This window comes from Oryctolagus cuniculus, chromosome 3, assembly GCF_964237555.1.
Source record: "Oryctolagus cuniculus chromosome 3, mOryCun1.1, whole genome shotgun sequence".
In the NCBI taxonomy this organism is placed as follows: domain Eukaryota; kingdom Metazoa; phylum Chordata; class Mammalia; order Lagomorpha; family Leporidae; genus Oryctolagus; species Oryctolagus cuniculus.
Genome location: NC_091434.1, coordinates 64,032,663 through 64,058,696, shown reverse-complemented (window position 1 = coordinate 64,058,696; position 26,034 = coordinate 64,032,663). Strand labels below are relative to the sequence as shown.

General features: G+C 41.6%; 1 long non-coding RNA gene and 1 pseudogene across 1 annotated transcript in view; one reads left to right on the top strand and one right to left on the bottom strand.

Moving 5' to 3' along the window:
- Positions 1-21,404, bottom strand: part of LOC127491593 (uncharacterized) — a 47,863-nt gene extending 26,459 nt beyond the window's left edge. The window contains exons 1-4 of the long non-coding RNA XR_011387232.1: positions 21,118-21,404; positions 18,583-18,676; positions 8,509-8,627; positions 8,331-8,382 (exon numbers count right to left, since the gene is read on the bottom strand). This is a non-coding gene — a long non-coding RNA (uncharacterized lncRNA). The remainder of the gene's footprint in view (positions 1-8,330; positions 8,383-8,508; positions 8,628-18,582; positions 18,677-21,117) is intronic.
- Positions 4,962-5,306, top strand: LOC138849108 (large ribosomal subunit protein eL30 pseudogene; annotated as a pseudogene).
- Positions 21,405-26,034: the final 4,630 nt, after the last annotated feature.

The following is a 26,034-nucleotide window of genomic DNA, read 5'->3' as shown; positions in this document are numbered from 1 at the left end:
GAACACAAGGGACAAGGCAATCTTGATTAGTCAATGCCTGAACTAGTATTTCATCTTAGACTAGCTGATGTGAAGGTCAAAATTATTGATTGACTCTTTGAATCTTCTTTGGAGAAAAGCAATATTCTGCTTTGAATTGGTTATTATTGCTACACCCTCCTCATAGTTAAGATCTGTCAATACTCCTTTGTCTAGGAGATTCTTAGCGTCTAAAGTTTTACTGGTCCTGACACGAAGTAATCTACATCATAATTCACACAGTTCACTTCACTTACACAGATGGACCCTTTCCAAAGAAGTGACAACCCTCCCAACAGGGACTACATTCACCTGCCACTCATCCCCAGCTGCGCGGAGGAACCAGAAGGGAGGACAGGGTTCAAGGCATTTTAGAAGCTCTGGAAACTTGTTTTCAGTAGGCAGCAAAGGATTGGAGGGAACACCAAAAGTTCCTACGTTTTTTATTGCAACAGTATTCATAATGGTCAAGATATGGAATCAGGCTAGGTGTCCATCAAGGGGTGAATAGATAAAGAAAAGATGGTATACATCCACAACAAACTATTTCAACTATATATCAAGTAATGCAATTATATCACTTGAAGCAACATGGATGGAGCTGGAGAATATTCATTAAATTAAATAAGTCAGGCACAGAAAGACAAAAAAGTGTTCTCTTATTTATATGAGGGAATGTCAAAAAGTTCATGGAAAATGAAATTAAAAGGTAAGTTTTATTTTCATGCAAAAATTTGAAATTGATGCATAGTTTTGGGTTTTTTTAATATTCTATGTAATTATTTGAGAAGTACAGTTACAGCCAGAGAGAGGGAAAGACAGAGAAAGGTCTTCCATCTGCTGGTTCACTCCCCAAATGGCTGCAATGGCAGGAGCTGGGCCGATCTGAGCCAGGAGCCAGGAGCGTCTTCCAGGTCTCCCAGTAGCATTCAGGGGCCCAAGCACTTGGGCCATCTTCTACTGCTTTCCCAGGCTATAAGCAGAGAACTAGATCAGAAGAGGAGCAGCCAGGACTAGAACCAGCACCCATATGGCATTCCGGCACCATAGGTGGAAGCTTATCCCACTATGCCACAGTGCCAGCCCCTATAGTTTTTTCATAATATGCATTTTCTATGGACATTTTTTTTTGACAGGCAGAGTGGACAGTGAGAGAGAGAGACAGAGAGAAAGGTCTTCCTTTGCCGTTGGTTCACCCTCCAATGGCCACCGCGGCCAGCGCGCTGTGGCCGGCGCACCGCGCTGATCCGAAGGCAGGAGCCAGGTGCTTCTCCTGGTCTCCCATGGGGTGCAGGGCCCAAGGACTTGGGCCATCCTCCACTGCACTCCTGGGCCACAGCAGAGAGCTGGCCTGGAAAAGGAGCAACCGGGACAGAATCCGGCGCCCCGACCGGGACTAGAACCCGGTGTGCCGGTGCCGCAAGGCGGAGGATTAGCCTAGTAAGCCGCGGCGCCGGCCTCCATGAACATTTTAAGGACTCCTCATACGCATGAACTTCAAATTTTCTTGGACCTAAATAAACTAATCTTCTAATTAAAATAAAAGTTCCCAGGTTTGAGTTAAGTATGGTGATTTAATTCCCTAGAGCTCCTGTATGAAAGTACCACATACTGGATGGCTTAAACAAGAGACTTAGTTGTCTCAGTTATGGAGTCCAGAAATTCACAAGGTGTTGATGGGATTGGTTCCTTCTAAGGACTACAAGAGAGAATCCTTTCCATGCCTCTCTCCTAGCATCTGGAGGCGTTATATGTTCCTTGGCCTGTGGCAATAATTTTCATCCCTGTCTCCGTCCTCACATGGCTACATTCTCCCTGTGTGTGTTTGCATCATCTCCCCTCTGTGTATACCTATCCCTGTGTCCAAGTTTATATTTTATTTCACATTATCAGTCATACTGGACTAAGCTCACGCTAATGACCACATTTTAACTCAATTACCCCTGTAAATGTGCTATTTCTAAATGAGATCATGTTTTTGAGATACTGGGCATTTGAATTTTAATATATTTGGAGGGGGACATAATTTAACACACAATATCCAATACACAAAACATTTGAACCAAAGACAGCAAGGAAATGGCACAGGCATATTACATCAAGGTAGACCTAAGAAAAACACCAAAATATTTTATGAGTCCCATTTTCATTTTCTAAAATTATCCTTCCATTGTTTACACTCCTTTTCTGCAAGCTACTTTAAATGTCGTTTCACTTTCAATATCTGTAATTCAAAGCACAGAGAACAAATTGACAACATTTTACCAGATCTACTCTGGGAAATATAGCTGCCAAGTACAAGGTTCCTGACCCTAAGTTTTCTCTGTTATTTCTTTAGCAAGAGGACTGTGAATAACCTGCAGCCAATTCCTCCATCTTATTTTAATGAGGGTAATGGACATGCATGGTAATTATCACTGGACATGACTTAAATGTAAATTTATAAAAATCTCTCCAAACATTGGAAAACTGACCTCATCTATATCAGAAGAATGTTTTTTGCTCTCTTCACCTGTGGCCTCCAGCTTCTTTTTTTTTTTTTTAAGATTTTATTTATTTATTTGAAAGTCAAGAGTTACACAGAGAGAGAAGGAGAGGCAGAGAGAGAAAGAGAGGTCTTCCATCCGATGGTTCACTCTCCAATGGGCCACAACAGCCAGAGCTGTGCCAATCCAAAGCCAGGAGCCAGGAGTTTCCCCAGGGTGTCCCACACAGGTACAGAGGCCCAAGGACATGGACCATCTTCTACTGCTTTCCCAGGCCATAGCAGAGAGCTGGATTGGAAGCTGAGCAGCCGAGTCTCAAACCGGTGCCCTTATGGGATGCTGGTGCTTCGGGCCAGGGCGTTAACCCACTGGGCCACAGCACCAGCCCCATCCTCCAGCTTCTTAAAACCAGCACATTCAGAAAGACTTTATATTAAAAAAAAAAAAAAAAAAAAAAAAAAAACTGATGGTATTTGTGATGGTCCTAGGCCATAAATACTGCCCAGGTCTAGGGTGCTAGAAGTGGACTTTCAGTTTCTCCAAAGTTTGTTTCAAGGAAGAACACCATGAACTAGGAATATCTCCTTCCTTTAACAAATGTTCATGTTTTAAGCTCTTTAGTCTCCTAAATAACTAGTGGCAATTACTGTATCAGAAATTAGAGATAAGAGACTAATTAACAGAAATCATGTTTGAATCTAGCTTTGAATTTATGTAAGATTTTGAGATTGTACTCCACAAGCAGATACAATAATATGGAAAGTAAAACTAATATAGGAATTGCTTAGATGAGGTAGGCACTTAGCTTCATGATTAAGACTCTTGCACCCCACAATAGAATACCTGGGTTTGATTGCTGGCTCTGGCTCCTGACTTCAGCTTCTGGCTAATGCAGACCCTGTGAGGCACAGGTGATGGCTCAAGTAATTGGGTTCCTGCCACTTATATGTGAGATCTGAATAGTGTTTATACATCTTGGCTTCGTGCCTAGCCATTACAGGGCTCTTACATGCCCCCTTGTGCTCACTTGCTCTCTTTCAAATAAATAAGTAAAAATTTTGAAAATATATAAAATTTTTAAGAAATAAATGCTCAGGCCGGCGCCGTGGCTCAATAGGCTAATCCTCCACCTTGCGGCGCCGGCACACCGGGTTCTAGTCCCGGTCGGGGCGCCGGATTCTATCCCGGTTGCCCCTCTTCCAGGCCAGCTCTCTGCTATGGCCAGGGAGTGCAGTGGAGGATGGCCCAGGTGCTTGGGCCCTGCACCCCATGGGAGACCAGGAAAAGCACCTGGATCCTGGCTCCTGCCATAGGATCAGCGCGGTGCGCCGGCTGCAGCGGCGGCCATTGGAGAGTGAACCAACGGCAAAGGAAGACCTTTCTCTCTCTGTCTCTCTCTCTCACTGTCCACTCTGCCTGTCAAAAAAAAAAAAAAAAAAAAAAAAAAAGAAATAAATGCTCACTCTAATCTTCGCAACTTCATCTTCCCCCTAGATTGGGTACCAAGTTTGACATATTCCAAAGTCAGAAAATGGGCCATGGCTCAAGAAACATGTTTAAAAAATAGGAAAACATCCAATTGATAGAACCTAACGTTCGCAGCTTCAGAATTTTTGTTTTTCAGCTTTAAAATTTTACCTAGTTCTAGCCGGCGCCGCAGCTCACTAGGCTAATCCTCTGCCTTGCGGCGCCGGCACACCAGGTTCAAGTCCCGGTTGGGGTGCCGGATTCTGTCCCGGTTGCCCCTCTTCCAGGCCAGCTCTCTGCTGTGGCCAGGGAGTGCAGTGGAGGATGGCCCAAGTGCTTGGGCCCTGCACCCCACAGGAGACCAGGATAAGTATCTGGCTCCTGCCATCGGATCAGCGTGGTGCACCGGCCACGGCGGCCATTGGAGGGTGAACCAACGGCAAAAGGAAGACCTTTCTCTCTGTTTCTCTCACTGTCCACTCTGCCTGTCAAAAAAAAAAAAAAATTTACCTAGTTCTAACACATTTGAAAATGAAATGCCAGAATCAAAGGACCACTTAGTTATATCACGCTTTAACCTAAACGATATGACAGAAAAATCAAGTTGTGGGAGGTATATCTGCAGCATCAGCAGCTCCATATTCATGTTTAACACATGAATTTCTGGATCTTTCAAAAGATGCTAAAAAAAGTAATATTAACATCATATTCCCCAAATGTGACCTATTCGTTCCAGAGGTAAACATCATTTAGATTAATGACTTTTTGTCTGCTTGGGTTATAGAGGACTGGTTTTAAATATTTTGCTTCCAAATAAACTGTAGCTTTCCAACATATGCATTTTGTTGGAAATCTTATAACACTGATATATCATAACAAGAAAAGTTGTGTTGCATGATCTCAAAACAAGGACACTTGCTTCCTTTCTCACTCGCTGGCTATCTCTGTGGCTGCTCTTGGTGAGGGCTGTTCTGCACCTAAGGCAGGAAGATGGTGGCCACAAAGATGAAAAAGTCGTTCAAGTCAATCAACTCTAGGTTCCAACTTACCATGAAAAATGGAAAGTACATGCTTGGGTACAAGCAGACCCCAAAGGTGATCAGACAGGACAAAGAGAAACTGCTCCTCCTTGCCAACAACTGCTCACCTTTGAGGAAATCTGAAATAGAGTACTACGCCATGTTGGCCAAAACAGGTGTTCATCACTACAGTGGCAATAATATTGAATTGGGCACAGTGTATGAAAAATATTACAGAATATGCCCACTGGCTATCATTGATCCACGTGGTTCTGATATCAGTAGAATTATGCCAGAACAGACTAATGAAGAATAAATCATGCAAAACTTTTCTTCAATACAATTTCCCAGAGCTTGTTTAAACAAACAAACAAACAAAAAGAACACTAGGACAGATTTTATCAACTGTCCATCTTTTCAACATGGCTTTTACATTCATGATCATTGAATCTCATATAAGCTTCTTACAAGTCTGTAAGAGAGGATGTTTAAGAATACAGAAGTCCACAGTGAGACCTTACTCACAAGACAGAGCCAGGACAGGCACTCCATGATCTCTACATGCTCTTTTCATTTCTATCTTGTGTCCAGCCAATCTCCAAACATGGTGCTCAAACTTCAGCATCTTGGCCACAGTTCCTCTCTCCCTACAGTCTCTAGCACCCATAATAATGGCATCATCCACACCGGTGATCACAAAAGTTCTCAACAGTTCTCATTTTAACTCCATTATACCTTAGGAAACACTTAGACTTTTTCATCACCAGGAACTGGTCTTCTGCAAGATCTCTAGTCAGTTAACCCTTTCTGATACAATCTCCTCAATTTCCTCTCCCACCCCATGGCCAAACTCAATCTACCTTTTACAATCTTCAATAAATCAAAAATTACTAATCGAGAACCTACTGCATCAAAGCCTACAAAAGAGATGGAAGACCAGCTAGACAAAGACCCAGCCCAGACTGAATTTCCCTTCCTCAGCCTACCATGCTTCCACTTACTGATTTGTTGACTTTACAATGGTGCAAAAGCAATATACATTCAGTAGAAGCTGTACCTTGGGTTTTGAATTCTGATCTTTCCCCAGGCTAGCCATATCCATACAGTAGGCTTCCCTCTCCTGATGCTGGGTAGCAACAGAAGAGACAGCCATGTGATCATGAGGGTAAACAACTGACATTCTGTAGTGCACTGTGTTCCTAAGATATGATGTTCAGTAGGCTGGCTGTATTCATACACTTTTACTTGCAATATTTTCAACTTACGATGAGTTTATTGTGATGCAACACAATGGCCTAAGTCAAGGAGCATCTGTATTTCTAAGGCTCTCTGGGAAATTCTAGTACAAACAATCCATATACTGACATTAGGGTCCTACTGGGCTACATCACTATACCTTCTTCCAGGACTATAAAAAGGGATCCCTTCACAGAGAGGGCCTCTGGTTTGGGTGGTCTGCTTTTAGTTTATTCTTCTTCCTTTCTCCTGCACTTGAACCTGAAGCTTGCTAATCTGCTTTTGTTTATGCTCCCTTTCTTTGTCTCACAATGTGATGCAACTTTAGACCCCAACCCCTGCCCACCAGGTAATTTAAAAATGACTGCAATGGTGCACGTCAATCCTGCTCATTCCACCTCTGCCAACTTAAAGCACCCACCATCTCTTCATTCTCCCTCTAATGCAGACTGACTTCTTGCTCTTTATGCACCTCTGCCCTCTTGCCTCATTTGTAATGACTTTATGTTAGGCAAAATGAATGTTTCTTCATCGCTGCCCTTATATCAAGAATAAAGGCCAATCAAACATTGCATCTCTGCTGGACTACACACTTAAATACATTTATATGTTTGTCCCTGCAAGTGGCCTCCGTGGACTCTGCTGACTGCAACTTGTGTCACTGTTTCTGAAACATCTTTATGGTCAGTGAAAAGATCAAGCATTACCTTCAGTGATGGTAAGCTCCAAATTGCCAGTTCCAGTAACATCCTTGAATATGAGTCATACCTCTGTTTAGTTGATTTATAATAAATCTCTCCCACATGTGTCTTGATAAAAGCAGACCTTTCAGGATTTGTTACTTAAAGTTCCCTACCAAGGCTTTTCACTTCGTACTTTTCAGTTGTCAAATTGTATAAATTTATAATCATCCTCATTCACCATGGATATGATTGACTACATAATACTTTTGAAAAGTTACCTGCCAATATGGCCACTTGACTCTAATTTCATACCTACCACACAGAAATAGGTCAGACTCTAAATGTTGTCTTTTACTGTCTTTTTTTCATTAAGTTGCAAAAGGTTTCATACAGGTCAGCAAAGCTGGTGCCTCCCTACTTTCATTTCTGGAACAATCTTCCTTATTATTAATAACGGTGATGACGATAAAAATAGTACTAATGCCTGTATGCCTTCCCAAGGGCACAGAGGTCTCGACCCTGGTTGCAGGCATACCTAAGATATACAGCAGATGCTACTATCATTTTTTTTAACATCGTGAATGTCTTAATTAATTTTCCTTTAGTTACTAGGTAAGTTTCTAATAATTCTTAGTTACCAAGGCAAGAGAATGATTAAAAGAAACAGTAATAAACTGAGTTAAAATTGCCTTCTTTTGTCTTTGTCCCAGAGGAGTAGCCTCACATTTTCAGTCTTTCACGTCTCATGTATACAGCAAGAATTCACTAAAGTTATCTGGATATTAGAGAAATGCTTAATTTTTTTCTCAGGAAGAATGCAAGCCAGAATTTACATAGGAGTTTTCTAGCTGTGAAAGTACCTGAAGGGGCCAGCACTGTGGCATAGGTTAAGCCTTTACCTGCAGTGCCAGCATCCCAAATGGGTGTTGGTTCATGTCCTGGCTGCTCTTATTCTGATCCAGCTTTCAGCTAATCTCCTGGGATAGAAGTGGAAGATGATTCAAGTGCTTGGGCCCCCGTACCCTAGTGGGAGACCCAGAAGAAGCTCCTGGCTCCTGGTTTCCAATCAGCCCAGCTCCGGCCATTGCAGCTATTTAGGGAGTGAACCAGCAGATAGAAGACCTCTCTCTCTCTCTCTGTCTCTTCCTCTGTCTGTAACTCTGCCTCTCATATAGATAAATAAATAATTTTTCAAAAAAAAAGTTCTTATAGAACTGGAGAAAATAGTCTTGACTGCTGAGAAGGCGGACTTCAGGCTCACAAGCTGTTCTCTTCTAGCCCAGAGTAAGTCACCCTACCTCTTCCCATGTGAAATCAGGCTCTTGCAAATGTGATTTTTCTCTAAGTCATCTCACAGACCACATCCTGTCAGTAAAACACGCTTTGATTTGTTGATAATGTCTTCTACAAAATGTACCTACCAATCCTGAGTCAGCAGCAAGGTGTGTGGTCAGAGGTACACATCAAGTTATTCTGAAACATAGAAAGACAGACATGGCAAACAAAAGCCACCATTTAGCCCAGATACCAGCTTGATTTAATCCAACTTATTGAACATTTACAGAGCCTTATTGTAACAATGTTCCCTTTAAAACTGACCTTGAGGGGCCGGTGCTGTGGTATAGCAGGTAAAGCTGCCTCCTGTAGTGCTGGCATCCCATATGGGCACTGGTTTGAGACTCTTCTGTTCCACTTCTGATCCAGCTCTCTGCTATGGCCTGGGAAAGTAGTAGAAGATGGTCCAAGTCCTTGGGCCCCTGCACCCACATGGGAGACCCAGAGGAAGCTTTTGGCTCCTGGCTTCGGATAGGTGCAGCTCCGTTTGCGGCCAAATGGGAAGTGAACTAGCAGATGGAAGACATCTCTCTCTCTCTCTGCCTCTCCTCTCTCTCTGTGTAACTCTGTCAAATAAAATACCTAAATCTTAAAAAAAAAAAAAAAAAAAAAAAAAAAAAAAAAAAAAACTTAACTTGAGGCAAGGCTTAAATTCTAAGCTTTATTGGGAAGTATAATCCCAGCAGAGTATGAATGGTGGAAAAGAGAACTGAGGCAGGTAAGGTTAGGAACAAAATCCACCCAAGGACTGTATTATAAATTAGCCACTTTGTAAACATACTAGTCACTTAGAATGGCCTGTACAAAAAAGCTTTCCCATGGAACAGTTCATCAGCATGCAGAAATGAAAGAGATTATCTACCAGTTCCCTGCCACTTCCTATGTGGTGGAGTCACACAAAGTCACTTGCTGTCACAGTATTTGGAAGGAAGAGGTCCAAGCTCCAGAGAAACAGATGAAAGTCAGGAAACTTAAGGTGGCACATATGAAGCACCTGATAGTTTTATCATGGGCAACAAATTGTCCTGCACACTATTTCTCAGTCAAATGTGACTACCAAGATTATAATGAGCCTAAGAGTAAATACCTCCTATTTGTATTTTCAAGTCATAATTGAGAGAAAATGCCTTGGCAGGCCAGCATTTGGCTTGGCAGGTAAAGCCGCCACCTGCAAGCCAGCATCCCATATTGGTGCTGGTGCAAGTCCCAGCTGCTCCACTTCTGATCCAGCTCTCTGCTATCATCTGGGAGGGCAGTGGAAGATGGTCCAACACCTTGGGCCCCTGCACCCATGTGGGAGACCCAGAAGAAGGTCTTGGCTTCAGATAGGTGCAGCTCCAGCTGCTGTGGCCATCTAGGGAGTGAACCAGCAGATGGAAGACCTTTCTCTCTCTCTCTCTCTCTCTCTCTCTCTCTCTCTCTCTCTGCCTCTCTGTAACTCTGCCTTTCAAATAGATAAATCTTTATATAAAAAAAAAGGAAAGAGAGAAAATGCCTTCTGATGCTAATTCCCTTTGAAGACAGATGATGATGCTTCAAAAAGTTCATAGAAAGTGGAATTAAAGGGCCAGCATTGTGGTTCTGTGGGTTAAGTCATCCCACAAGTACCACTTCAAGTCCCAACTGCTCCGATTCTGATCCAGCTCCCTGCTAAATGTACCTGGGAAAACAGCAGAAGATGACCCAAGTACTTGGAATGTTGCACCCACATGGGACACCCAGATAAGAGTTTCAGGCTCCCAGCTTCAGCCTGGACAGGCCCAGCCAACATAGTCGTTTGGAGGTAATAAACCAGCAAATGGAAGATATTTTACTCTCCCTCTCTCTCTCTCTCTCTCTCTGTAACTCTGCCTTTCAAAAAAATAAAAATTAATCCTAAAAAAAATTGTAATTAAAAGATGTTTGACACAAAAACATTCTGAAATCCATGCACAGAGCCTTCAAAAGCTGATGAAAACTTTGACCTACATCATCCTTTCCTGCCCCAGTAACCACGGTTCTGCACTGTGTCTATGTACAGTATTTGGCTTTTTAACGATTCTCTATGTAAATGAGACCACATAGCATTTTAAGTATTTTTCTTTCTATATCTGGCTTATTGTACTTAGTTTGCCCCATCCATTTCTTCCTTTGTAATATTTCTTTATCCATTATAGAGCACTAAGTGTGTTTTCATATCTTGTCTATTGTAAAATAAAAGCTATAACAAACATGAGAGGACAGATTTTTTATTTTTTATTTTTTGACAGGCAGAGTTAGACAGTGAGAGAGAAAGACAGAGAGAAAGGTCTTCCTTCCGTTGGTTCACCCCCAAAATGGCCACTACAGGCGGCACACTGTGCCGATCCGAAGCCAGGAGCCAGGTACTTCCTCCTTCGTGGTCTCCCATGCGGGTGCAGGGCCCAAGGACTTGGGCCATCCTCCACTACCTTCCCGGGCCACAGCAGAGAGCTGGCCTGGAAGAGGAGCAACCAGGACAGAATCCGGTGCCCCAACCAGGACTAGAACCCGGGGTGCCGGTGCTGCAGGCGGAGAATTAGCCAAGTGAGCCGCAGCGCCGGCCAGGAGGACAGATTTTAAAAAGTTGATGAAAAATACGGATCAGGAAAGTTATGCATGGATCTCAAATTTTTTATGCCAAAATAAATTTATCTTTGAATTTCACTTTCTACAAACTTTTTGAAGTATCCCCATATGAAATGGTATATGATTTTGGATGGAGGGAGGTAGAGAAAAAGAGAGAGAGAGAGAGACAAAGAGGGAGCTCTCATCTACTGGTTCACTCCCCAAATGTCTACAACAGCCAAGGGTAGGCCAGCCTGAAGCCAGAAGCCAGGAACTCAATCCAGGTCTCCCATGTGGTCTGCCTCGCAGGGTCTACATTAGTGGGAAACCAGAGTTAGGAGTCAGAGCTGAGATTCAAACCCTGTGACTCTTACATGGGACACCAGCATCCTAAATGGTACCTTAACTGCTTCGCCAAACATCTGCCTTAGTGCATGATTGTTTTAGGAATTGTATTTAATCTAGGAATTTCATTTATATTTCAAAAATAATAACAATTACTCAAGAAAAATATTTTATCTCCTTCAGCATAATTTTTGCTTGCCAAAGCCCATCTACACCAACAGAATTTAAAAAATATTAAATAAGAACTTACAAGGAAACACTGAAAATCTAGAGTACTTTCATGGTGGTCAGGAAGGGGAAAAGGCTGGGAATGACTTTATTTTCCTCAATAAAGTGGCCTGAGTACCAAGTACAATGTGATGGGAGAAGGAAGGAGGAATTTAAGAATAAATTATTTCCTTCACTAACAGGCAAATAAATCATTTGTATGCAAATAATGAGTAGCACTGCAACTATTACAATACTTTAAATCTGTCTTATAAATGCAGAATTTTTTTAAGCATCTGCCTGGTGAAAGCTTTTTTTAAAAAAAAAATAAGATTCATTGATTTGAAAGGCATAGTTACATGGAGAGAGAGAGAGATCTTCCACCTGCTAGTTCACTCTCCAAATGACTTCAACCAGCCAGGGCTAGGCTAGCTGAAGCCAGGAGCCAGGAGCTTCTTCTGGCTCTCCCACAGGGTGTCAGGGGCTCAATCACTTGGGCCATCTTTCTCTGCTTTCCCAGGTGCATTAGCAGGGAGCCAGATCAGAGCAATCAGCAGCTTAACCTATTATGCCACAAGCCCAACCCAACAAAAGCTTTTAAGTTAAAGAAAAAGGAGAAGGGGAGGAAGGAGGGGGGATTGAGGGACAGAGGGAGTATACTTGTCATCTCAGAACTGTATCTGTAAAATACATGAAATCTCTTCTCTTTATACTAATAAAAATTTTAAAAAGGAAAAAAAACTTTTTTACTGTCCTACCATATTTCCCACTGAATGATTTGTGCCAAAATTACTGCAAGTGATAAAATCTAAGCTACTATCATTAGGCATATTTGGGGGATATATTTTTAATTGTAATTAGTATAATTTCTGTCTCCAAGGTACCCAGCTATTCCTTTTTTTTCTGTTTAAGATTTATTTATTTACTTAGAAGGCATAGTTACAGAAAGGCAGAGGCAAAAAGAGAGAGACAAAGAGGGATCTTCCATTCACTGGTTCACTCCCCAGATGGCCACAATGGCCATCTACACTGATCAGAAGCCAGGAGCCAGGAGCTATGTGTATCAAACAGTTAATTCGTATAAAATGTTGTGCCCCATGTCTAAAACACACACACACAGTAAGTCCACATGATGTGTTATTAATATGAGTTATTATTCATCTAAAATGATTGATCTACACTGAAAAGTAAAGCTTAGGAATCCAATGGTGGCAGAAAACACTTTCTGGCTTTGCTCTCTAACCAACTTACAGCCCACTCCACCCACAGCTTCCTTCAACATTAAGGTGGACTCTCAGAGTCAAACCCTCAGGAATAGTCAGCTTAGAATTACAATGGCCGAACCCCATTTGACTCAGGCCACCAGACTGTTACAAGGCAGAGCTGAGGTCAGTTCACTTACAGACCAAATGTCCTCCTTCACACAGGGATCATTTATACTGAAACATTACGACACATGGCTCCCTTCTCACATCTGCTTTGCCATATCTTAGAAAGTCAGCTGTATTCTACATTCCCTGTCTTTAAGTAAGTCATATTTTCTCTTTTATTCAGCCATTATTAGATTACTGGGATTTTTTTTTGCTTTTGTTTAATTTTCCCAAAAGTTTCCTTTACAAATTCATTAATATTCATGAAAGTGTTTATATATATTAAAAAACATTAAGTGTAGGATAGGAGGAAGCTCTCTCCGCCCAAGATTTTAGTCTCATGCTTAGGAGATTTGGGGGCTTACTGTACATACCTGTTTTATTGTTTTGTTTTCATGCTTGGGTGATAACCCAAAAATAAAACAAATAAAAACAGAAAGGAGCATGAAGTGGGATGGGACTCTGACACACTGATCAGCCCACTGTCCTGGTGTATCTCAGGAAAGGGTGAAAGTGGTTTACACAACACTATCCAGGCAGACCCATTCAGAAGATATGGCTCCTGTAAGAAAGTCTAAAGCTCCATTAAAGCATCTAGGGCTATATTATGACTTTATTTTGTGGGCTCTTTCCTCCATTAAAAAAAAATTAAAGCTATATTTTACAACTACATTGGGATAAGGATGAATATATTAATGTTATATATTAAAACATTTTCTTCCACCTGAAATTCTTTTTTCCTACCAATTTTAAAAGGAATGAAAACAATTTCACAGGCCCCTCAATGTTTGCTGGGCATGAGACCTATTAAGTATAGGTACTGGCCCTGAAAGCATCTCAGATATTACACAGTAACTGAGATAAGGCCAAGTTGTCTTGGACCCTGGCTAAGATTGCTGGTTGATGACTACACTGACCAGGAAAATTTAATCATCAAAGATGCATTCAACTTTTATAACCTTCTGTTCCTAGCCACAATCTAAAGTCCTATAATAAAGAAAATCATACTGAGGCCCATCATGGCTCTGCATTTCTGCCTGGAGTTATAGCAAGGATGATACAAACTCTTTGTACCTATTCATACTTATCACAGCTCTGTTTTAAAACAAACACCTTGGCCAGCGCCACGGCTCACTAGGCTAATCCTCCGCCTTGCGGCGCTGGCACACTGGGTTCTAGTCCCGGTCGGGGTGCCGGATTCTGTCCCGGTTGCCCCTCTTCCAGGCCAGCTATCTGCTGTGGCCAGGGAGTGCAGTGGAGGATGGCCCAAGTGCTTGGGCCCTGCACCCCATGGGAGACCAGGAGAAGCACCTGGCTCCTGCCATCGGATCAGTGTGGTGCGCCAGCTGCAGCGCGCCGGCCGCGGTGGCCATTGGAGGGTGAACCAACGGCAAAAGGAAGACCTTTCTCTCTGTCTCTCTCTCACTGTCCACTCTGCCTCTCAAAATAAAATAAAATAAAATAAAAATAAAATAAAACAAACACCTTGTACTTGCTGAATTTCATCAGTTGATGTATAAACACATATAAAATTTGCTTCTTTATAAATGTCTTTCACAAACCAAAGTCACTGATCAAGGAAGAAAGGAAATCTTACTGAGAGTATATGATGTGTCAGGCACTGGGAGTCTCCATAGTCCATGACCCAAAGATTATTATCCCCATTTCTATACTGAAAGAGATTAAATAACTTAAGATAAAATAATTCAGTATTGCTAGAGCTAGAATTCAAATTCAAATCTCTTTAATTTCAAAATTAATGCTGTTTCTACTACATCAAATAGATTACATGGAGTTGTCCAATTAAGCATTTTATATTTAAAAAAAAGTTACTCCAAATCTTTTAAAAAGAAAGTAACCATCTTCAAATGAAGCCAGGCAAAATCATATCACCTAACAGTATCATGCACTTTTTGAACCAGAAAGCACATTAGAAGATACACCTAGTACCATCCCTATCTATTCTCAATAAAGAAACCCCTGAAGGATTTATGACATTTCCAAGATCACATACAGAGCAATGCATTTGTAAACATTGCCCCTCACCAAATGCAAAAAGCAAAATTCATATGAAGAAGAGAGTAACATAAGTAGAGAGTAATTGTGAATCATTTTTCATGGTTCATATTGCTACTCAATGGACTCTTCATTTTTTGGTTATATTCATATTTTTAATAGAAAGCTTTTATTTAATAAATATAAATTTCATAAGTACAACTTTTAGATTATAGTGGTTCTTCCCCCTATACCCGCCCTCCCACCCCCAAACCATCCCATCTCCTACTCCCTCTCAAATTCCATTCTTAATTAAGATTCATTTTTAATTATCTTCATATACAGAAGATCAACTCTATACTAAGTAAAAATTTCAACAATTTGCACCCAGACAGACACACAAAGTATAAAGTACTGTTTGAAGACTAGTTGTATCGTTAATTCTCATAGTACAACACATTAAAGACAGAGGTCCTACATGGGGAACAAGTGCACAGTGACTCCTATTGTTGATTTAACAATTGACACTTTTATTTATGACGTTAGTGATCACCCAAGGCTCTTATCATGAACTGCCAAGGTTATGGAAGCCTCTTGAGTCCACAAATTCCAACATTATTTAGACAAGGCCATAATCAATGTGGAGGTTCTCTCCTCCCTTCAGAGAACAGTACCTCCTTCTTTGATGGCCAATGGACTCTTCTTTATCTAGTATGCCCAAGATGAAGACCAAAGATGTCAATCTATCATATGACTTGACAGCAAAACTATAGGCTTCCATAATAAAGGCAGTCTCTTTTAAACTACAGAACTTGAATCAGACTTTGAAGGACAGTAGGAAATGTAGGAAAGGACGGTAGCAAAGTAGAGTGTTTTTCAGATGTTCAGAGAAAAGTCATGGATGGAACCACAATTAGAATTTTCTCTGATCAGGCCAGTGCCGTGGCTCACTTGGCTAATCCTCCGCCTGCGGCACTGGCACCCCGGGTTCTAGTCCCAGTTGGGATGCTGGATTCTGTCCCAGTTGCTCCTCTTCCAGTCCAGCTCTCTGCTGTGGCCCAGGAAGGCAGTGGAGGATGGCCCAAGTCCTTGGGCCCTGCACCCGCATGGGAGACCAGGAGAAGCACCTGGCTCCTGGCTTCGGATCAGTGCAGCGCGCCGGCCATAGCGGCCATTTGGGGGGTGACAAACGGAAGGAAGACCTTTCTCTCTGTCTCTCTCTCTCTCAGTAACTCTGCCTGCCATAAAAAAAAAAAAAAAAAAAAAAAAAAAAAAAAAAATTCTCTGATCTTTAAAAATTTAGAGAGGAATTTCATAATCCCACTGCCATTGTATTTTATAACCCTGTAAGTTTTTAAAATATATATTATATATAATTTTATTATTTAAATCTAAAAATAAACATTTGTTAAAAAAAGTTGAAACGGTGTATAAAGTTTGCTATGTGTATATACTGACCTTTTACAATGCATTTACAGAGATGGGCAAGGAAGTATCCTAATATATTCAGAAAAGTTGAGGGTGGGACAGGGGGAAGACTGATTACAAATTCATATAGTATCAGATGAAGGAGAGAAACCTTGGGGAAAGAACTGAGACATCAGAGGATGACTTAAAATATTTTCCTTTGTGAAGAGCAACACAGCCCACACATCAAAGCTGGGATGGAACTGTACTATGTGCTTGCTTTGGGATTGAGAGAGGGAGGCAGCACTGGAAACAACGTATGGTGAAAGTCCTCAAGGTGGGTGCTAGGTGAGAATAGAGCCATCCCAAAGAGCCTACTTACTTCAGGTGAAACCCATTAGAGAAATTGGAAGGAACAAGGCTCTCAACTTCTTCAATCCTCAGGCTGAATTATTTGGAGGTTTTTTTTCTACAGGCAATGAGAAATCACTGAGGGCTGTTGAGCATGGAATGGTATGACATAACTGATGTTTTAGGAAGATTCTTTGGGCTGCAATGGGGCAGGGGATAAACAATGAAATAATAGAGACCCATTAAGAGGGTATTGGATCCTTTAAGCTATGTATTTTCAAGGAAATAATCTTAAATAAACTCAAATGTTTACATACCAGTATTTTCACTGCAGTGTTACAATAGCAAAGAGTTCTTAAAGCATGAAAAATGACCAAAATATCCTAAAACAGAAAATTAGTTAAATAATTACTGGTGGGGACCAGCGCTGTGGCTCAGCAGGCTAAAGCCCCAGCCTGCAGTACCAACATCTCATATAAGCACCGGTTTGAGTCTCGGCTGCTCCACTTCCGATCCAGCTCTCTGCTAGTGTGCCTGGGAAAGTAGAGGAAGACAGCCCAAGTCCTTGGGCCCCTCCACCCTTGTGGGAGACCCAGAAGCTCTTGGCTCTCTTCAATGGGCTCAGCTCCAGCTGTTGTAGCCATTTGAGGAATGAACCAGCAGATGGAGGACCTCTCTCTATCTCTACCTTTCTGTGTAACTTTCAAATAAATGTTAAAAAATTAATGGTATTTGAAGCCGCTAAAAATAGTGTTTTTGAAAAATATTTAGTTGCATGCAAAATGTTGGTGATATAATGCTGAATGAAAACAATGCCACAAAACTGTATATGAATTTGACCCCAATTATATGGAGAATTTCTTAAGGACACTGTCGTAATTATCTTGCCTTAGGAAAAGACCATTAGTCATAATGAGCATGTTTTAGTTTATAATGCACTGCTTTGAATATACAAATTAGAGAAAACTTCCATGTGTCCACATGACTTGGCTACAAGAATATTCTGAATCATGTTACTGATTCAGGTAGATCCCCTAAGTGTAAGAAAGGAGGTGAATGAATAATAACTGGACCCCAATCCACTGTGTGGGTATTAGGAGAAAAGAAGCCAATGAAAAAATAAGACTCAGTTCTGACATAACACTGAACTAGTGAGGAATAAAGGTTGGATGGCTCACAGACCACCTGACACCTGCAATGCTGAGGTTTAAAGACAAAAGCAAAAATTGTACGTCCACACCCACCTGGAAAAAAAGAATTCCAACCAGGAGCAGCAGTTTTCCCGGAGAAAAAGCACTGTGGGTGATTTGCTTTGTTCCTGCATTAATGAGTATGTGTCACTTTGATAATTAGGGATTTGTTTCATTGTTATTAATTGAGCTTACTTGTTTGTTTAAATAAAGAGGCAAATGCTTAAGCCTGTGAAATGCAAGGGCAGATAAACCAGTAAAGATCCCCAAGTGCCTTCTGAGTCAGGATGCAGGGCTTCATAAAATGTAGTTTACAACATATATAAGCTTAATAGACTTTCCAAATAAACAGGATTATAGACATTGTAGACATTAAAAAGACTTAAGTAGGTAACTTTCTTGGGATTTTCCCAAAGACTCTGTATGGGATAAAGTTAAAAAGTGAAAGGGTACATTCTCCCCCATCAAGTCATCTCCAAAAACATATAAGCTAGCTTTCAATTGGCGCTATCAAGATGACAACGCAACAACACAAGACCATTTCAAAATTTTGAATACTAGTGCAAAATCAACAAAACACAAATAAAAATTACAGTGTTGCTGTGATATTTTTGAAAGACACTGAGTTCACAACATCCTTTTTAAGTTTTCAAATCATCATTCTATAGATTTCAGCACTATAGCTACTGCATATATGCTATCAGGACTACGAATTTACTGTAATGATTTGTAATAATATGGAATCATCTAAATTATGAGTCTAGTTTCTATTTTCAATTGAAATAGCCAACAGGTAAGCTGCATTTTGTTATGAAATTTCTATTTCTATCATTTCAATCATTAAGCCAACCAGTAATGAAAGACAGTTTTACAGTGCTTGATGCCAACAGGAATAATCTGATACCCACTGCACATAGTCTTCAAGTAGAAATGATGGCACATAGTCTTCAAGTGAGGTTTTTTCCACAGAAGAAATGGATACCTTTGGACACTCCAGACTTCCTGTCAATACAAACAAGAATTTCCCCAGATAAGTATGTAAAACTCAATCAATAGCATGTTGGAGAAAATTAAATATAAATCATATATGTTCTGCTTCCACTAATAAAAAGTAGTAACTAAGAAGAGGTTTTAACACAATCTATAGGACATTTGTTTCTGTATTAGTAAAGGATGCATGAAAGCATATTAACAAATTTCTTATTTGCAGTTTTTGACACGTATTTATGGTTCTTTGTTTTTGCTGCATTTTGCTTTTTGATCTCACACTGGAAAGCATAATCCTCCTAATTTTTTTTAAAGATTTGACCTATTTTAAATGCAGAGTTACAGTAAGAAAGAAGGGGGAGAGAGAAGGAGGGAGGGAAGGAGAGAGAGAGATTGATCTTCCACCCGTTGATTCACTCCCCAATTGGCCGCAATGGCTGGAGCTGGGCCTAGCCGAAGCCAAGAGCCAGGAGACTTATCTGGGTCTTCCATATGGGTGCAGGGGCCCAAGGATTTGGGTCATCTTCCACTGCCTTCCCAGCCACTTTAGCAGGCAGCTGGGTCAGAAGCGGAGCAGCCACAACACAAGCCAGGATGTCAGCAATGCAGGTGGAGGCTTAACCCACTTCACCACAATGCTGGCCCCTTTTAAATCTCTGCATTGCTAGGTGACCTGAAATGTAAATTCACTTCCTGTAACCTACTGGCCTTATCAGAAAATTTTATCTAGCAAATATATGTTAATTGATTACTCTCTAAAAGGCACTGTTAAGCAAATATGTATTGGAAGTTGTTCTTTTTTTTCTCAGTAGAAAATCAAGAATCACTAATTAGCTTTCTGACTCCTGGCCATTAAAACATCTTTCCTCAAAGCTATTGTAATAAATATTTTTTAAAAAACCATTAGCATAAAGTTTTTATCTAACTTATATTTTGCCGGCGCCGCGGCTCACTAGGCTAATCCTCCGCCTAGCGGCGCCGGCACACCGGGTTCTAGTCCCAGTCGGGGCACCAGATTCTGTCCCGGTTGCCCCTCTTCCAGGCCAGCTCTCTGCTGTGGCCTGGGAGTACAGTGGAGGATGGCCCAGGTGCTTGGGCCCTGCACCCCATGGGAGACCAGGAAAAGCACCTGGCTCCTGGCTCCTGCCATCGGATCAGCGCGGTGCGCCGGCCGCAGCGCGCCGGCCGCGGCGGCCATTGGAGGGTGAACCAACGGCAAAGGAAGACCTTTCTCTCTGTCTCTCTCTCTCACTGTCCACTCTGCCTGTCAAAAAATAAAAAAAATAAAAAAAAATATTTTATGAATTCTATTTTCAAAAACAAAACTTAAGAATATGTATAATACTATTGAACTTCAAAACAGTAACATGCCAGTTAGCATTCATTCAGAAAGCTCTTTAAGGATACCAAATCACAGAACATCTATCTGTTCAACTGCACGACTTTTTTTTCGTATTTATCATTGTCTTTACTTTATTATTTATTGTTTTGGCAGGGAATGGAGACATTTCATGAAAAAGGAATTCAATTGTACGATATAGTCAAGAGCTTGAAAAAGAATGATTTCCCACCCTTAATCAGTAAACATTCCTTTCTAAAGAAGGTGAAAAAATACTTATAAAATAATAAAAAATAAAATGTAATTGAATACCACATCTCTCTTTGCATTAACTACCGACTGCTCACCATCTAATCACACGTGCTTTCCTTAATTCCAGCGGAAAGTGTGAGAAACTCATGGGTCACCCTGGAAAGCACCTTGGGAAAGAAAGTGCACACAGCGGACCAGCAGGAGAACAACGGCAGTAGAACACCGCATTTAAACTTCTGAGATGAGAAATCGCTCATGGAATCCTTGTTTTGGTAGCAAGATCGTTAATACTTCATAAATTCCATACTTCTGGCATACTGTAAAGTTTAAAGACACAAATAAGCAAGAGAGCTTGAAATACGAAACTGCAACATAACTTTTACAGGAACCCAACCATGTTCCTTACATTTCAAGTAAGTTTAATCAACTCTCATTATTGATTAGCACTCCATCAAGCGGGCCAGCGCACCAACCAGCGGCACCCTACAAATGGCTCCGAACTTGCTAAGCAGAGTTCTTAGGATAAACGTGCGTGTACTTTGGCTGAACAGGCACGTGGATATCATAAAGATGGCAGCTGTACGGCCCGCTCGGTGAAATTTCTTGCCTTCCTTCGTGACTTCTTCTGTACTTCATTCAGTAGCCAACAGTTTTTCCTAAAAAGTCTGAATCTTTCAAGTATAGCTCGACTGTCCCACCAGCAGGGAACAGGCTGGTTGGCAGCCATCTCTCCACTCCTTCCAGCGCATGGTCCCAAACAAAAGGTGTGCAAGTCAGACAGGGTTCTCAAGTCTTCTTATTTCATGGAACTGGCAGGGAGCGAGGGGGACGGACAAATTTCCTCTGAAATTAAACTTCTGCTTGCCTCTGAAGGAGACGACCACTGGAAGTCCAACGCCTCAGCCAGGTCGGGGCAGACAAGCGCCAGCACTGGCAGAAGGCGGCGTCGAGACGGCGGTGGCCGCGGTTCGAGAACGGCCTGTGCGCACAGACGCCGGAAGTCGCGCGCGCCGCGGCGGGCTCCGGCTCCCAGTTGGCCCGGCAGCGGCTCGGGGGCGTGGCCTGGCTCGGGAGCCGCCCCTCCACCCCCCAATCCCAGACTCAGCTGCAGGATTACAGGTATTTACTGGAATCTTCTCGTACAAATGTGACCGAAAGCTGCGTTTTCCCAGTCGCCCGCAATATGTGACTACAAACAGATTCACACTAATAATTAGAATCCAAGTTTATTGGCTCTTGCCTCCACCAAGCAGGATGCCAGCACCTTAGAAAAGTTTCTTAAGGGCTTCTAGAAAGCGCAAGTGCTCTCTGAAATCAGGTGCCTCTGGAATTCAGGTGGCTTCGTGAATCATCCCACTCTACAGGACATCTGCTATGGCTCTCTCTGGCACCTGCTGGGCACTCTCATGTCACCAGATCCTGCAAGCAACAGTGTTGGAATTCTGCCCCAGGTACCAGAGATATGCACTGGTATGGGGACATTGCCCAACACTAACCTTGACATTGCAACCCATTCAAAGGTTCCAAAGTAGAGACGTTTGTATGACTGTGTCATACAGAATTTGACGTTTTGTTTGTGGTCTGATTTTTACAGCAACTTGCTCCCACGGTGACAAGACTTGTGTCACTGAGCCACTGCCTGGTCTGTCCTCTGTATAGCTGCTTTGGAGGCTCCTCAGTCCCCTTTACAAATATTCCCTTTAGGTGCTGTCTTATGTATCTATATGATGTATTCCTATAAATTCAATGCATAACAATTTGTTCTAGAAAAGGTCTATTTGGTTAAAGTTTTTGGGTTTATTTGAAAAATAATCATTATTTTCCTACAGCAAGGCATATTTCTTCATCTGGTATAAAATTTCACTAAAATAAAGTATAAAACCTTAAAATTCTCATTTCTTCACTCTCATAAATATTTGAATAAAACAAATAGAACTCTTTATATTGAATAATGTCACAAATTACTTGAAAAATATTTGAACCCATTGGTAACCCTTTGGGATCTTATGAGGAATAGGACAGTAGCTTAAGAATGTTCTAAGGTTAGTAGGTACACCACAGTTCTACCAACTCTCCTTGCTTTCATCTGGATAAGAAGAAATTGACAGGGGGGTCTCAATTTTTCTCTGCTGTTTCCTTTTTTTCTGCACACTTTCTCCCCTCCTCACACAACAGTTTTCCAGCTGGTTAACAAATTGGCGATTGGGGCCGGCGCTGTGGCACAGCGGGTTAACGCCCTGGCCTGAAGTGCCAGCATCCCATATGGGTGCTGGTTTGAGACCTGGCTGCTCCACTTCCTGTCCAGCTCTCTGCCATGGCCTGGGATAGCAGTAGAAGATGGGCCAAGTCCTTGGGCCCCTGCACCCATGTAGGAGACTTGGAAGAAGCTCCTGGCTCCTGGCTTCGGATTGGTGCAGCTCCGGCCATTGTGGCCATCTGGAGAGTGAACCATCAGATGGAAGACCTCTCTCTCTCTTTCTCTGCCTCTCCTCTCTGTGTAACTCTGACTTTCAAATAAATAAATACATCTTTAAAAAAAAATCTTGGCAATGGCAGATGGCCTTTCCATCCCATAGTTCGTTCATTTTGAGCTCAACAGTTCTGAAACACCATGAAGGTCTCTCTCTCTTGGCTTTAGCGCCATGTTCTTGGGGACCTCCACGCCATGAGAGCCAAGCAGAGGAAGAAGCGAATGCACAGGCTGAAGTACAAAAAGTACAAAAGATGAGACAGAGATCTAAGAAAACTGCTGGCTTGTGCACTCATGATGGCCAAAGGAGAAGAAAGAAGTGCCGGACCCCAGGATGCTGGTACAAGTTGTTGGACTGCTTGCTACTATGTACAACTTGTCTCAAAAAATTTTGAGTTTCCATCACCAATGGATCACTAAAAACACCCATGAGACCCACTTTGCTGACACTGAAACAGTCCCCGATGGCCATCTGTCCTGGGCCTGTGACATTCTGGACTAGTTCTGGACTCAGTTGTGGCCAAGTGTAACACGTGTTCAGTAAATCATCTCTTCTGCTATCTTAGCCAAAGAATTAAAAAAAAAAAAAAAAAAACCACATGGAAACCAATCCTTTTTTAATCCCTCGTTTGTTTTACTGATCCTTGATTCTGGTGCATATGTCTGGTTGCTTCTTAGCCAGAAAGCCCAATCCCATGGCAAAGCAGAATCTCTATTCTCTCCATGTTCCCAGTCTGGCTGGTGTTTTGAAAGACAGGTACAGGACTGGTGCTGTGGCACAGTGGGTTAACGCCCTGGCCTGAAGCGCCTGCATCCCATATGGGCACTGGTTCAAGACCCGGCTGCTCCATTTCCGATCCAGCTCTCTGCTATGACCTGGGAAAGCAGTAAGCAGATGTACCCACGTGGGAGACCTGGAAGAAGTTCCTGGATCCTGGCTTTGGATCGGTGCAACTCTGGCAGTTGAGGCCAATTGGGGAGTGAACCATCAGATGGAAGACCTCTTTCTCTCTTTCTCTCTCTCTCTCTCTGTAACTCTTTCAAATAAATAAATAAATCTTAAAAGAAAGACAGGTACAGGATGGCAAGGAAAGCTCAGACAATGAAAATGAATCATTCCCGTTTCTATCTCAACTTCCAGAGCCATCAGTTAACCTTGAGCAAGTTACATAAATGGTCTAAACTCCACTTTCATCTTTGTTGGAATGGGCATGATGATAAGGGCTGCTACAACTAAACGAGCAATACCTGTAAAGAAGTTGTGACTATTCTGCTGCAATGCAAACCAGGCACGACCCTAAGTAGGACACCAAATACCATCATTTGATTCTAAATCTAAAAGCATCTCTGGATATTCCATCTGCGGCTGCTGAGTGACATAGAGCAAGTAACTCTCTAAACCTGTCTCAAGGCCGGCACTGTGGTGTGGAAGGTTAAGCCTCTGCCCACAGTGCTGGCATCCCATTTGGGCACTGCTGTTCCACCTGCAATCCAGCTCCCTGCTAAGGTGCCTGGGAAAGCCCACGTTCCTAAATGCAAAAGCAGCAGAGGATGGTCCAAGTACTCATGTCCCTGCACCCATATGGGCGACCTGGAAGAAGCTCCCAGTCTCAGCCTGGCCCAGCTCTAGCCATTGAGACCATTTGGGGAGTGAACCAGCAGATGGAAGATTCTCTCTCTCTCTCTTTCTCTCTCTCTCTCTCCTTCTCTCTGTATCACTGCCTTTCAAATAAAACTCTGAAAAAAACTCTTCAGGCTATTTGTTGATCTCTTTACTTAGTGTAGGGTTAATCTTATACATATAAAGTTAACCGAAAATAGGTCTTTGTAAAAGGTAAGAATGGGAATAGGAAAGGGAGGAGGAAGAAGGGTAGGAGTGTGGGCAGGAGGGTGGATAGGGTGGGAAGTATCACTAAGTTTCTGAATCTGTGTGTAGGAAATACATGAAACTTTTATACCTTAAATACTAATTTTTTAAAAATAAAAATATTTAAAAAAAACTTCTGTCCCTTCATCTATAAAATGATACTAACAGAAAAAAATGCATGTAGATTACTTGGTAAGGACCTGACATGCAATCAACATTAATATTAGCTGTTATATCATCTGTAAAACTAATCTTTAATTATGTCTGCTTTATGGAAGCATTGTAATGAGATAATATAGGTGATGTATTAGTTTAATGATTTAATAATTACTAAGCAAACAATGAATACAAGAATATGGTTTCGTTTTTCCCCACACTTTTAAAGCCCATGGAATTAACGTATCAGCTCTTCTAAGTTGCCTTTCCTTCCAGCTATACCTGGAAGTTCATAGTCAATGACTATGCAAACTCCTCCTATTAAGACCCACCACAAACCCACAATTGATGAGCAGTTCTTTACTGATAGTGATAATTGATCAGGATAATTCTAGTTCAAAAACTGTAGTGAGTTTCTGACAATGTAGCAGACTACAAGTATTAGGACCAACCCTCTCTGCTAACGACTGAAAATGCTGGATAAAATATAAAAACATCTTTAATGCATCCGTAAGAAAGCAAAAATAAGGAATACCTGGGAAGGCAATGCTGAATCAGCTCTACTCTCAAGGTGTTTACTGAACCCAGTGAACTTAAACATAGATTTTCATGCTTTGTAGACAAAAGATAAGGCTCAAGGACCACCCAAGTAGGAGTATCCTAAATTAAAACCCTCATAAAACTGGGACCCAAAAGTACACACTTACTGAACAAGGGAACTAAAACAAACTATTTACTTTCACCCCCTTGGAAATTGCAAGGAACACTCACAGTCTCAAAACTTGGCACAGGTAGAGTGGGGAAAAATTATATCCTGAGAATTTGCAACCACAAACTGGCCCTTATACAAGTTTGCACACAAATTCACACTTCTGAAGCAGTCTAAAATAAACAAAATAGCCTGAAGTCAATATTATGTAAAGCAGTCCTAGATTGTAACACCCCAGGTAACTCACAAAAGTAAATACAAATCTGTTGTAGAAAAAGCTTCTTTCATTCCAGGACACAGAATCTCCACGGAACAATCTTCCAGAAAAATTAAACAACTCAAGAGTCAAAAGCAGTAAACAGTCAACGAATCAAGGCCATAAGTGAGAGCCAGCAGAAACAAAGGATGCGTGAAGGAAGGAGATGCAGAACATTAAAAAACGTGTTTAATCCCAGAAACCAAAAACAGCAATTGAAATGGAACACTCAGTTGATAGATTGAATAGCTGATAAAACAAAGCATAATAAAGATAATTAGTATACTAGAAGGTGAAAGAAATAAGAAGGAAAGTCAAAAAACA